The 14,055-nt window shown below is 41.8% G+C and overlaps 1 long non-coding RNA gene across 1 annotated transcript in view; it reads right to left on the bottom strand.

The window, feature by feature from the left end:
- Window positions 1-5,334: 5,334 nt before the first annotated feature.
- LOC142600410 (uncharacterized) overlaps window positions 5,335-14,055 on the bottom strand; it is a 321,258-nt gene continuing 312,537 nt past the window's right edge. The window contains exon 3 of the long non-coding RNA XR_012833880.1: window positions 5,335-5,569. This is a non-coding gene — a long non-coding RNA (uncharacterized LOC142600410). The remainder of the gene's footprint in view (window positions 5,570-14,055) is intronic.

Here is a 14,055-nt window from a genome sequence, read left to right as displayed (position 1 = left end):
TAAACCTGAATGTAACAACTCTGTGCTTGCTTGATCTTGGAATGAAGAAATTTTTCTGAAACCAGTACAATTTCACCTGGTTCTACTGGTAGTTGTCCAGAGGGATCTGACTATCAAAGTCACATACCAGGAAAAGCCAAGTTCTGTTCTGCTTTTACTATTTCACTGCATAGTATTTAATTTAATAAACAGTGTATTTTGTAGTTTCTTGTTTAGAAAGTCCCTTCAATATGGATCAATGGAGCTGCAAGAGCAGCTTTCCATTACCAGATAAAAGGAAAAAACATTCTTCATATCATCCTCTATTAGTCACTGTTGGAAAAGGGGCTGGGTAAATCTTTGATGCTATTTAAGGCTCTGTAGGGAAAAAAATATAAAAGTCTTGCTGAAATGATCTCTTAAGAGTGACCTATCAGGGTTAAATCAGTATCAAAGGAACATGGATATATTTATGTAAATCATGGACAGTGTGAAAAAAGAAGCAAGAGACCCCCACTTGCCACTTACACCTCTGTAAAAGTTTCATTGTGATATTTATGGATTGGCTAGCTTCTAAAAATTAATCAATTAATTATTTAGCAGTTAGTACCTCTGAAAACTATTTATAATGCAATACAATCATGGCTGACTCTTTCCTCAGACTAAATAGGAACTTCTCTTTCAAAATTACCTATGTATCAAAGCAGATAGCATTCCTACCAAAAGTATCTCCATTTCAAACAAATGGGATGAAATAAAATTAGAATTTGGGGAAGGATGCTGAGAGAATGTCCAAACACCAACCAGTATTTACTGTTGGTAGATGGTGGTAAAAGGACGATCTGAAAATAGAAGACTTTAAGCTAGGGGTCTGTGGGATAAGTTGTTGGTCTTTATTTTGGGGTTTTTTTTGTGTCAAGTGGAATGGAAATACTTTATTGAAGGCTGATATACAGTGATGGACAATAAATAACATTGCAAGTACCAGTGGAAGAAATGTAATAGAGTAGTCATTTCCACCTATTGACTAAAATATACAACAGCAAGAAAGGCAGTTTTATCCAGAAAATAAGAGGTACTAGGCAGCAGCAAGACATACAAAATGTTGCATTCAGCTATTCAAAGAATGTGTCCTGTCAAGTGTTGTTTCCTGTTTATCTGTGATTTTAATAGGATTACAGCCCCAATTTTGATGCTGGCCAAGAGTAGGGATGTTTCTTGTTGTGGGTTTTTGGGATTATTTTTGTTAGGGTTTCATCTGCTAGATTTCCTTACTTGTAGACCAGACATCCAAGAGGATTGTTCCTAAGATAATGGAAGCTATTGGCTCTAGGCTGTATGATCTGACTTGCTAAAGGTCAGTAGAACAGTGACAGACAGTAGTTAGTTATGACCTGATGACAGCTTAGCAAACCGTACTGAATACATTGAAAATGTCCTTGTAGAAAACAGGTATTAAGATCCTAAGAGTTTATAATCACATTGTTTGAAATATCAGACAAACAAATGTTGTTATGGAGTTGTGGACTAAAGCAAAATGACCTGTTACTTTGACTCTGGTTTTAACCCTAGATGTAAGACAGATAGTGATTGTCTGCTACTGTTTAAAAACTGACCAACCAAACTAAACTCCCAAACCACAAGAAAAACCACTCCTATGATATTTTTATACTGCAGAAGTTGGGTTGTGATAAGTCAGGAAATGATTATTTATTTATTTATCATACATTGTTTCTTTATTTCTTATAAACAGATAATAAATTTCATTTCATCCTTACATTTACATCTTTACTTATCACTCCTAAAGGGAGACAACTGTTTTATCCAAGTAGTATTTATTGCAGAAACTACTTAATTCTTTTTTTAGTTCAATTGTCCACATTCTGGTTTAAAGTATAAGATTTTATGGTGGTAAAATGAGAAACTACTAAAGTTTATCTGGAGTCCTTGACACTGGAGGCAATAAATTTTCACTAGCATATTAGGTTTGCGTGGCAAGGTTTTGGTAGCAGTGGGGGAGGCTACAGGGGTGGCTTCTGTAAGGAGCTGCTAGAAGCTTCCCCCATGTCTGATAGAGCCAATGCCAGCCGGCTCCAAGATGGACCCACTGCTGGCCAAGTCTGAGCCCATCAGCAATGGTGGTAGTGCCTCTGGGATAACATAGTTAAGGGAGGAAAAAACCTGTGCAAGAGCAGCTGGAGAGAGGAGTGAAAATATGTGAGAGGAACAGCCCTGCAGACACCAAGGTCAGTGCAGAAGGAGGGGGAGGAGGTGCTCCAGGTGCTGGAGCAGAGATCCCCCTGCAGCCCTGGTGAAGACCATGGTGAAGCAGGCTGTCCCCCTGCAGCCCATGGAGGGAGGATGAGGGGGTGTAGAGATTCCACCTGCAGCCCGTGGAGGACCCCACGACGGAGCAGGTGGAGAGACCTGAAGGAATGCTGTGACCCCATGGGAAGCCCACGCTGGAGCAAGCTCCTGGCAGGACCTGTGGACCCGTGGAGAGAGGAGCCCACGCCAGAGCAGGTTTGCTGGCAGGACTTGTGACCCCGTGGGGGACCCACGCTGGAGCAGTCTGCTCCTGAAGGTCTGCACCCCGTCGGAGAGACCCACATTGGAGCACTTTGTGAAGAATTGCAGACCATGGGAAGGACTCACGTTGCAGAAGTTTGTGAAGGACTGTCTCCTGTGGGAGGGACCCCACGCTGGAGCAGGGGAAGAGTATGAGGAGTCGTCCTCAGGAGGAGGAAGGAGTGGCAGAGACAACATGTGATGAACTGACCACAACCCCCATTCCCTGTCCCCCTGTGCCGCTGGGGGGAGGAGGCAGAGAAATTGGGAGTGAAGTTGAGACCAGGAAGATGGGAGGGGTGTGGGGGAGGTGTTTTTAAGATTTAGTTTTATTTCTTATTATCCTACTCTGATTTGATTGGTAATAAATTAAATTAATTTTCCCAAGTCAAGCCTGTTTTACCCACGAAGGTAATTGGTGAGTGATCTCTCCCTGTCCTTATTTCGACCCATGAGCCCTTCATTATATTTTCTCTCCCCTGCGCAGCTGAGGAGGGGAGTGATAGAGCTGCTTTGGTGGGCACCTGGCCTCCAGCCAGAGTCAACCCACCACACTAGCTCATTAATGTCAAAATCAGTGCAGGTAAAATTTGAAGAATGTGTCAATTACATTTTTCGATGTGATAGATTTTAGTTCTGTGGAGGCAAACTCCTTCCTGCAGTGAGACAATGCCCCATGTGAAACAGAAAGATAATTTACTGAGTAGGAATCAAACTGCTTATTTTACACCTAGTCTAACAGTATTGAAGGTGGAACGTAGCCTAAAGAAGCACAAGCCAAGTGGAGAATTTGAATGGACATGTGGAAAGACAGACAGCAATTACACAAAACATGTGCTGAACAGAGAATGCCTTCAGAAAAGATGCATTCAAATGTACTCTGTAAAAATACAGTAAGTTACGCCTTGGCCCCATAGAAATCTTTCTATAAAAATGTTTTACAAAACATAGACTATTTTTTCTTTCCACTCATTTTCTTAAAGTCTTGAAAAATTAAATTATTTTTAATTTCAAACAAACAGAACTTTTCTTTGATTTATTTTGTTAGTCAGAAGCTGGTTGATATGGGAAGTAACTTACCTTTCCTGGTTTAAATTTACATCAAATACTGGCTATCATCCTGACTGCTTGACATATCTTACTTTATCAGTGATATACCCTAAATAATGAGGAAATGGCTTTAATTTCATAAGAAAGTGGAAAACCAAAAAAAAAAAAAGAAAAAAAAAGAAAAAAACACCCCACAACAAAACCAATAGAATGTATTGCAGCTAAAGTCTTGCAAACATTTAGGTTTTTTCTTAGATCAGGCATGGCCTCTAAGCCCTTTGAAAACAAAGCCTAAATGTCAATATATATAAAGGTCAAAAGCAATCACTACAAAAAGCATGGTCAGATATGATGTAATCAAATTCACTTCATACAAGAGAGAGAACACAAAAGCCTTCTTAATAAATGTTTGCTTGTCATAGTAATTATGTAACTTTTTTTTTAAAGCTAAACCTAAATGTACCACTTGACTGGAAACTGTTAATAAAACGAATAAAAAAGTTTTCAACTAATGTGTTTAAATGCAAAATGAAAGTGTATATTAAATTACTAAAGCATTAATAATATATATTTATTGTACTAATCATTATTTCCTTCCTTATTGAATAATCACTTCTATTTAAAGCATCATTAGAAGTCCAATTGTCAGTAATTAATGATAAAATTTGAAATTAATTGAATCATAATACATTATTTCTTCATAAGCTTCCTCAGTCTTAGTTGTGCCCTTAATAATAAAGGAATGCCTTCTAAACGTACAAGTCTTACAAGACCAGTGGTTTTTAAGTGAATTATAATGTAGAAGGAACTGAAAAATCCCTTTTTGTGATAATCTTATGTAATATATGCTTTCTATTTGGTCTCCCTTTTTTAAATTGGATACCATCTAAGCACTTTTTGCCAGGTATAGACAAGCTTTTGCACTACTTTTCATTTTACAATGTCCTTTTCTTAGTTTCTGGTTTACAGAAATATAAAGGGGAGTGGTTTGTCTTTGCATTAACCATGTTATTTCTCTTCTGTGGAGAATGGCCTTGAAAAGGGATGTCTTTTTTTCCCAATGCATTATAGATTACAGTATCAGGATTCTCTAAAAACCTCCTGTGGAGAACCATGTGGACAGCATTGACAGCTCTAGTATGTTATTGGACTGCCAGCTGCTCTTCGTGCCTTCCTTGCTGGCATGTTGTTTTGCTCTCAGCGGGAAAGGACTTGAAGCAAGAAGCAAAGAAGTGTTTCAACCAGTTTTTTTAATTCATTCTAACTGCCTTTTTTTTTTCCCTTCCTCATGTTGGACTTTTTACTAGCTGACTTCTGGCAGAACACTATAATTAGTGACAACTGTCTTCTGACTTTGTTCATCCTGCTGATATACTTTTTTTTAATACCAGCCATTCAGCTAAGCTCAATCAGATGGCAGCAGGTTAGGGTACAAATTGGCCTTGATAAGATACTTGTGATTTCCTTGACTTTAAACTTCTCTATAGGATATGCTTTGATGATTTTTCTTCATAGACAAATGTGGTGGGTTGACCCTGGCTGAAGGCCAGGTGCCCACCAGAGCTGCTCTATCACTGCCCTCCTTCACTAGACAGGGGTGAGAAAGTACAACGAAAAGCTTGTGGGTCGAGATAAGGACAGGGAGAGATGACTCACTAATTGTCATCACGAGCAAAACAGACAGAACTTAGAGAGGGAATTCATCTAATTTATTACTAAGCAAAACAGAGTAGAGGAATGAGAAATAAAATCAAATCTTAAAACACCTCCCCCCACCCCTCCCATCTTCCAGGGCTCAACTTCACTCCCGGCTTCAACCTCCACCCCCCCTCAATGGCACAGGGGGGGGAGGGGAGTGGGGGTTACGGTCAGTTCATCACGCGGTGTTTCTGCCGCTTCTTCATCCTCAGGGGGAGGACTCCTCTCATCGTTCCCCTGCTCCAGCATGGAGTCCCTCTCACGGGAGACAGTCCTTCATGAACTGCTCCAGCGTGGGTCCCCCACGGGGTCACAAGTCCTGCCAGCAAACCTGCTCTGGCGTGGGCTCCTCTCTCCACAGGGCCACAGGTCCTGCCAGGAGCTTGCTCCAGCGTGGGCTTCCCACGGGGTCACAGCCTCCTTCAGATGACTCCACCTGCTCCGGCATGGGGTCCTCCACGGGCTGCAGGTGGAATCTCTACCCCCCCTCATCCTCCCTCCATGGGCTGCAGGGGGACAGCCTGCTTCACCATGGTCTTCACCACGGGCTGCAGGGGGATCTCTGCTCCAGCACCTGGAGCACCTCCTCCCCCTCCTTCTGCACTGACCTTGGTGTCTGCAGAGTTTCTTACATCTTCTCACTCCTCTCTCTGGCTGCAAAAGCTCTCTCTAGCTGGTTTTTTTTTTCTCCTTCTTAAATACGTTATCACAGAGGCGCTGATTGGCTTGGCCTTGGCCAGCGGTGGGCCCATCTTGGAGCCGGCTGGCATTGGCTCTGTCAGACACAGGGGAAGCTTCTAGCAGCTTCTCACAGAAGCCACCCCTGTCAGCCCCCCCCCGCTACCAAAACCTTGCCACGCAAACCCAACACAACAAATACAATTTATCATTTCCCTCTATCAGGTCATTTCTGTTACAAACAAATTTGAGATTTTATGGCAAAAAATTATTACTATGACCAAACTGAACGTTGGAAACTACAAAACTGGGGATTTCCAAAGAAGTGGTCATTCTGATGTAGAATTTCACATGGAATTATTTTCTTTTTTTTTCATAGCTTTATTTATAAATTATGAGATGTACTTGTACGAAACAAATAAAATTAAAAGGTCATATCATCACTATTTTGCAAAAAAAACCCCAAACAAACCAACCCTTTGCCCACTATTAATTTATGTTATCAGCTTACACCAGAGAGTAGATTTACAGTGACTAATAACACTGTGCCATAGCAAGAGAGGAAAAATTATACATGTATTATAAAAATTTCTAAAGCTACTTCATACAAAAAAAAAAAACCTTCCCTGTGGGAAGAAGGAAGAATCCCAAGAGGTTCTGATAAAAAATTCTTATTATAATTAGAAAAAGACTTAGCATAGATATACATGAAGGCTAAAAAACCCTTGTTAGCTACTTATAAGTGAATGTATTCCAGCAACAACATCTCTATCTGCTTTAACATCTAGAAGCACAGAATAGTTTAAAAGAGGGGAAAATGTGACTAGAAGGTAAGAACTTGCCCGCTCGTGACAAAAACGCTTTGCTATTTTATCCTTCTCCTCTTGACATCTGAGGAGTCTCCATCTATTGTGATCATTTGAGGCAGCTGTGGAGGTCTGACTTACAAATTTGGATTTGCACTTCTGAATCCCGGAGAAAAGTTATGGAGATCTCCATATCACATCCCTTCCAGCACTTATTGCTAGGCTGAGCGCCAGATCTTTGTGCTACTGCGTGAGCTGGCTCAGGCCAAGTTGGAGATGATGCCTTTGGTGCCAGAGCACACAGCGCCGTGTTGCTGCAGGAGGATGGGTGACACCTGCTTCAGCTGAGCCCCTTACTTCTGTTCATCCGGCATTTCTGAGCATACTTGAATCAGCACGATGAGACTTGTATTGGTGCAGAGCTTTGCGTCACGTAGCGGTGGCTGAAGTACAAGGTTGTTTTTTTCTGGGTTCTCTATACAGTCAGTAGAAACTGCAGAATGTGTAATGTTAGTGATGTGAAAGTCTTCCTATCTGTATATTTTTATTCAGCTGCAAAGTTTTTTTGTGGTTTGTTTTTTTTTTTTTTCAGGAAACTCAGGGTAAATGTTTATTAAATATTCTGACAGTTTATAATAACACTGGGCCTTTGCCAAATATTTTAGGCAGACATTTCAGAGAAATAATAAAATAGAGTACAGCAAACCTGACGCTATACAGAATAAGGAAGGACAGATAAGTGCCTCTAACTAAATTGTGTATTTTCTATGTTGGTAAAACTGATTGTTTTTGACAAAACTTTCCAAAACTTGACTAACTCATATTTTAAGTATGATGGCTCTCTGGAAAAATAAATTATAAACCAGAGTACATTCATATTTGTATATCAGAAGTAAGATGCTCTTAGGTGGGGAACAGAACTAGTCTAAAAGCCTAGATTTGGTTTACAGTCTTTGGATAAGGATGACATTTGTCTTGTAGTCAGGACATTTGCTGGGTTTTGTTAGGGTTTTTTGTTTGTTTAAAGCACTGTGGACTTAAACTCAATTCACTTTTTTTCTTCTTAATTTCTAATGGCTATTCATATATCTCTGACTCTGAATCATTGGCTTATCTTAGGGTTTAAAATTACTGTAAATTGCTTATGTGAACAATGATTACCCTGAACGCTCTGTGCTCCTTCTTTAGCCTAATAAATTTTGAATCGAAAGAGGTAAAATCTTTATCTCACATTCAATGTGTAACTACTCTGGAAAGAAAACATTTAAGAAAAGTTGAAAATCTTTTTACAGACTTTTTTTGAAAATAAATGGAAACCACAACTGCAGTTTGTGAATATAGACCAGATATTCTCTGAAGTTATTACCCAAATTAGGCAACGCAGGAAGCTTTGCTAGAAGTACATCAGTTGAGTGCATATCTGAATTTTGCAGTTCAGTCCTCCCCAGGTGAGAGTAGTTCTGGGCACATAACAATACTCGTTGAGGTAACATGGCAAGGCTTTTGAAGGTTAAATGGTAAAGGAGTGAGAAAAGGTTTAAGCTGTCTTCTCTTCTACCTGCTCTTTCAGTATACATTATGCTGGGGTTGGTCACTGCAGCTCATCACTGACATACTTATATTGAAAGGCCATAATACTAGTCATCTTAGCCCTCAAACTTTCTAGTACAAAGTGCTCTCTGTCAATATATAATATTGTTCTTATATGAAACCTACTGTAATATGGTATGTCCAGGTAGATTAAAATTATAAGGAAACTTTCACCAATAATATGTCATAGTGATAAGAACACAAGAAGGAAAAGAAATGTGGAAGATGTGAGGATATAGTAGAAGAAAAAGAAAGATCAAAACTTAAGAGTCCACTGTAGCTGGTGCAGACTAAGTTTCATTACTTCTATATTTGACTGACCACTTTTCATCCTTCTTGACCTTTTGGTTTATATGTTGTAAATAATATTTAGACCTCTATGCTTAGAAATATATGAACTTGAAAATTCAGCTTTCTCTGTCTAGTAGTTGGTTCTAATTTTGCTCCTGAACAGAAATTTGAGATATCTGAAGTACTTAATTTGTTTTCTAGTATTTCAAATTGAATTGGTTTTATTATGGCATGGCTTCCCTTTGCAAATGGAAGTGGGTGACTGTAAGGGAATTATTTACTGTCAATTACAAAGTCTGAGTGGCATTACTGGGTAACCCACACAGCTAGTGAAGTCCCCAAAGTAGGAGAACATTATATTAAAATTGGCATCTGCCTGCACTGGATTTGTTCAGTTCTGCTCTTCACATTAAAAATACAAAAGCACAGATGAATCCAATGAATTAAAAATAAGCTGCTCATTTGGAGTCAGAATGCGGATCCAATAGGTAATATATTTCAGGAATAATTAGATGAAATTTTGTTCCAGTTTAAAACCTTCAGAAAATATTTCATGTTTATGTTTATATGGCATCTTAACTCTAGCTGCTGTCAGATTAATCCATAAAACACCTTCTTAGAGAGAAAACAAAGAAACTGGTTGTTTATAGAAACGATTTTACTTTTCTATTCATTTTTCCACTTATTATTGTTTTAGTTGTGTCAGTGGTATTACTGTAATGAATGATTTGTCACCAGCAATGGAATCTTATGCATAAAGAATCTGATTGTCAGCTACAGGAAGGAAAAACATCATTTGATAGTTTAAATATTTTTTCTAGATTTGGATTAATTCTTATTTACAAATTTCAGAAACCTGTAAAATGTTTTTTCTCTTAAAAGAAAAAAGCAAACACTCCCCCCAAAAAAACCCCAAACCCCACACCAACCACCTCCAAACAAAACAGAGCCTGTCTTGAATTTCTCTTCAGGAACCTGCTCGGTCAAGTACCATGGGACAAAGTCCTGGAGGGAAGAGGGGCCAAGACAGCTGGCTAGTATTCAAGGGTCACCTCTTCCAAGCTCAGGAGCAATGCATCCCAGCGGAGTCAGAGAAAAACACTGTGAGGCCTGCATGGATAAATGAGGAGCTCTTGGATAAACTCAGTCACAAAAAGGAAGCCTACAGAGGGTGGAAGCAAGGACAGGTAGCCTGGGAGAAATACAGAGAAACTGAGCAGCCAGGGATCAGGTTAGGAAAGCTAAGGCCCTGATAGAATTAAATCTGCCTAGAGACATCAAGAACAAGAAAAGCTTCTATAGGTATGTCAGTGATAAAAGGAAGACAAGGGAAAAATTGAGCCTCCTCTGGAAGGAAACGGGACATCTGGTTACCCAGGATATGGAGAAGGCTGAAGTATTCAATGACTTTTTTGCCTCAGTCTTCAGCAGTGTCATGGTTTTGCCCCTGCTGGCAACTAAGCAATACCCAGCCACTTGCTCATTCCCACCTCCCTAGTGGGGTGAGGGAGAGAAGTGGAAGAGGAAAAATGAGAAAACTCATGGGCAAGAGACAAAGACAGTTTAATAAGTAAAGCAAAAGCCCTGAGCACAAGCAAAGCAAAACAAGGAATTCATTCACCACTTCCCATGGGCAGGCAGGTGTGCAGCCATCTCCAGGAAAGCAGGGCTCCGTCACGCGTAATGGTTACTTGGGAAGACAAACACCATCACTTCGAAAGCTCCCACACTCCCCCCACCCTTTCCTCTTACCCTAGCCCCTTATGTGCTGAGCAGGATGTCTATGGTATGGAATACCATAGAATCATAGAATGGTTTGGGTTGGAAGGGACCTTAAAGATCATCTAGTTCCAACCCCCCTGCCATGGGCAGGGACACTCTCCACTAGACCACGTTGCCCAAAGCCCCATCCAACCTGGCCTTAAACACTTCCAGGGAGGGGGCATCCACAACCTCTCTGGGCAACCTGTTCCAGTGCCTCACCACTCTCACAGTAAAGAATTTCTTTCTAACATCTAATCTAAATCGACCCTCCTTCAGCTTAAACCCATTACCCCTTGTCCTGTCACTACACTCCCTGATAAACAGTCCCTCTCCAGCTTTCCTGTAGGTCCCTTTCAGGTACTGGGAGGCTGCAATTAGATCTCCCCGGAGCCTCCTCTTCTCCAGGCTGAACAACCCCAACTCTCTCAGCCTGTCCTCATAGGAAAGGTGCTCCAGCCCTCCAAGCAGCTTCGTAGCTCTCCTCTGGACTCACTCCAACAGGTCCATGTCTCTGCTGTACTGGGGCCCCCAGAGCTGGATGCAGTACTCCAGGTGGGGTCTCACAAGAGCGGAGTAGAGGGGCAGAATCACCTCCCTCGACCTGCTGGTCACATCTCTTTTGATGCAGCCCAGGACACGGTTGGCTTTCTGGGCTGCAAGCGCACACTGTTGACTCATGTTGAGCTTCTCATCCACCAACACCCCCAGGTCCTTCTCCTCAGGGCTGCTTTCAATCCATTCCTCACCCAGCCTGTAGTCGTGCTTGGGATTGCGCCGACCCATGTGCAGGACCTTGCACTTGGCCTTGTTGAACTTCATGTGGTTCGCACGGGCCCACCTCTCCAGCCCTCTGGTCATTTGGGGTCAACTGTCCTGGCTATGTGCCCTCCCAACTTCTTGTGCACCCCCCAGCCTACTCGCTGGTGGTGTGGTGTGAGAAGCAGAAGCTTCTTGGCTTTGTGTAAGCACTGCTCAGCAGTAACGAAAACACCCCTGTGTTATCAACACTGGTTTCAGCACAAATGCAAAGCATAGCCCCATACTAGCTACTGTGAAGAAAATTAACTCTATCCCAGCCAAAACCAGCACAAGCAGCAAGTGCTCAAGCCACAATGTCCAAGTTACTGAAGGCAAAGGCAGGGAATGGAAGAACCAGCCACTGTATCAGACAATATCAGGTTTGAGACCATCTAGGGAACCTGAAGGTGCACAAGTCCATGGGACCTGATGAGATGTAACTGCAGACCCTGAGGGAACTGGCGGATTAATTTGGTAAGCCATTATCCATCATATTTAGGAAGCTGTGGCAGTCCAGTGAAGTTCCCACTGACTGGAAAAGGGGAAACATAACCCCCCTTTTAACAGGCCAGTAAGTCTCACCTCTGAGCCTGGCAAGATCATGGAGCAAACCCTCCTGGAGACTATGCTCAGGCACATGGAAAATAAGGAAGTGATTGGTGACAGCCAACACAGCTTCACTAAGGGCAAATCATGCCTGACAAATTTTTGGTGGTCTTCTATGAGAGGTTTACAGCTTTGGTGGATAAGGGAAGAGCAACTGACATCATCTACCTGGACTTGTGCAAGGCATTTGACACTGTCCCGCACAACATCCTTGTCTCTAAATTGGAGAGACGTGGATTTGATGGGTGGACCACTTGGTGGATAAGGAATTTGTGACTGGATGGCCACACTCAAAGAGTTGTGGTCAATGGCTCGATGTCCAAATGGAGACCAGTGATGGGTGGTGTTCCTCAGGGGTCGGTATTGGGACCGGCACTGTTCAACATCTTTGTCACCAACATGGACAATGGGATTGAGTGCACCCTCAGCAAGTTTGTCAACGACACCAAGCTGTGTGGTGCAGTCAACGCGCTGGAGGGAAGGGATGACATCCAGAGGGACCCTGACATGCTTGAGAGTTGGGCCCGTGCGAACTGCATGAAGTTCAACAAGGCCAAGTGCAAGGTCCTGCATGTGGGTCGGTGCAATCGCAAGCACAACTGCAGGCTGGGGAATGAATGGATTGAGAGCAGCCTTGAGGAGGACTTGGGTGTGTTGGTGAACAAGCAGCTCAGCATAAGCCGTCAATACGCATTTACAGCCCAGAAAGCGAACTGTGTCCTGGGCTACATCAAAAGAATCATGACCAGTAGGTCAAGGGAGGTGATTCTCCCCCTCTAGTCTGTTCTCAGTGAGACCCCACCTGGAGTACTGCATTCAGCTCTGGGGTCCCCAGTACAAGAGAGACGTGAGGGAGTTGGAGTTGGAGGGAGTCCAGAGGAGGGCCACAAAAATTATTAGAGGGCTGGAGCACCTCTCCTATAAGGACAGGATGAGAGAGCTGGGAATGCTCAGCCTGGAGAAGAGAAGGTTCCGGGGAGACCTTAGAGCAGCCTTCCAGTACCTGAAGGGGCCTACAGGAAAGCTGGAGAGGGACGGTTTATAAGGGCATGGAGTGAGAGGACAAGAGGCAATGGCTTTAAGCTGAAGGAGGGTAGATTTAGATTAGATATTAGGAAGAAATTCTTTACTCTGAGGGTGGTGAAACACTAGAGCAGGTTGCCCAGAGAAGCTGTGGGTGCCCCATCCCTGGCAGTGTTCAAAGCCAGGTAGGATGAGGCTTTGGACAACCTGGTCTAGTGGAGGGTGTCCCTGCCCATGGCAGGGGGGGTGGAACTAGATGATCTTTGAGGTCCCTTCCCACCCATATAATTCTGTTTCTGTGATTCTGTCCTTGAAATTGTATTATTTCAACATCAGCTTCTTTTTCTGGACTGAAAGCAAAACTTTCAGTTAATTTATCCATATCTACTTTTTTTTTTTCTTTTACTTTTGCATGAAGGTCAACTGTTTCATTAAAGAAGGCATGGAAGTAAGAATTGTACCTTCATTACAGATGAGACACTAAATTCTTAAGCCAAGATAATAAAGGTCGGTAACATCTATAAAGAGAAGGAAACATGCTGAGTCTTTGTTGCTGGGTCTGTGGTTTTCCACTGATTTCCTGGTTTTGGAAGCTTTGCTTGTGTATTAAAACCTGGATATTTCTGGCTGGGTATTTTCTTCTAGTATATTCTATAGAGTCAGATATAGTATGGAAATAAGTAGTATTTAGACATACTGCAGTTGTACCTTTGCCAGTTAATACCTGAGAAGAAGTCTTCTTGGTTTTATTTATAAAATTCTGAAGTTATGTCTTGCATGCTAAAATTAGTGCTTTTGAATCATGTTCCCTTTCACTTGGAGAAGTCAAAAGTTTAATAGAGGAAGACCCATTGATAAATTCTAACAGAATCAATTGCAAAGTTGAATTCAAGCAAACACAGAAGCTGTGATTCGATAAAAAATGTGTAAATATTTTATTGATTTGGAACCTTAAATTTGAAAGAGAAAAAAATTAAACTTGAGGTTTTGAGTTCTGTAGGCAAAATCACCTTAAGGATACCATAAAGTATAAGGCAGAGGAAGGAAGTAATCCTTTGCACCATAGAAAGCAGACAAAGAAATGTGGAGCACAATAATTGCATTTAAAATACTGAGTGGGGAATGAAAGCTAGACTGAAACTCATAACTCAGGAAATGGGAAGTATGGTGGATTCTTTATCTCTGGAGATTTTTTTAATTAAGA

Source organism: Balearica regulorum, chromosome 2 (genome assembly GCF_011004875.1).
Source record: "Balearica regulorum gibbericeps isolate bBalReg1 chromosome 2, bBalReg1.pri, whole genome shotgun sequence".
Classification (NCBI taxonomy): domain Eukaryota; kingdom Metazoa; phylum Chordata; class Aves; order Gruiformes; family Gruidae; genus Balearica; species Balearica regulorum.
This window is presented reverse-complemented; position numbering and strand designations above follow the sequence as displayed.